Here is a 771-nt window from a genome sequence, read left to right as displayed (position 1 = left end):
GGGAAGAGGGGTTACTGAGTGACAGTGTGAGGGAGAGGGATTAACATCAGTAGGGATACAGTCAGTAACACAGGGCACTGGGCGGGGGAGAGGGGTTACTGAGTGACAGTGTGAGGGAGAGGGATTAACATCAGTAGGGATACAGTCAGTAACACAGGGTGCTGCGGGGGAGAGGGGTTACTGAGTGACAGGGAGAGGGATTAACATCAGTAGGGATACAGTCAGTAACACAGGGCACTGGTGGGGGGAGGGGGGAATGCAGCAGGAGAGAGACAGAGACAGAGATTGCATAGATCAATGAGATAATCAATTACTGGAATTTTCATGGTGAACATTAATGGAAAGCTGTTATAATATTGAAATGTAGAATGCGATGGCTGTAACATATTAAAATTGTCAAATGACTGAAGAGACTGACGAGTGATATCAGTATCTGAAATGAACATCTTGTAGGGCAGGAACTGAAACACAAAGGGTGCGGAGGGTGATGTACTGAAACAGGACCAGGGATGAGGGTCTTCAGTGAAAGTGGAGACAGAGTGGAGATGCTGGGATCGTTCCCCTTGGAGAATGTGTAGTGTGGGAGCCCGTATCCCAATGAGAGACGGAGAGTCAGTGAGAGTGTATGAGTGTGTGTGTGTGTGTGTGTGTGTGTGTGTGTGTTGTGTGTGGGGGAGCCCGTATCCCAGTGAGAGACGGAGAGTCAGTGAGAGAGTGTATGTGCGTGTGTGTGTGTGGTGTGTGTGGGAGCCCATATCCCAGTGAGAGACG

This window comes from Rhincodon typus, unplaced genomic scaffold, assembly GCF_021869965.1.
Source record: "Rhincodon typus isolate 14 unplaced genomic scaffold, sRhiTyp1.1 hic_rhity00000330, whole genome shotgun sequence".
Classification (NCBI taxonomy): Eukaryota; Metazoa; Chordata; class Chondrichthyes; order Orectolobiformes; family Rhincodontidae; genus Rhincodon; species Rhincodon typus.
This window is presented reverse-complemented; position numbering follows the sequence as displayed.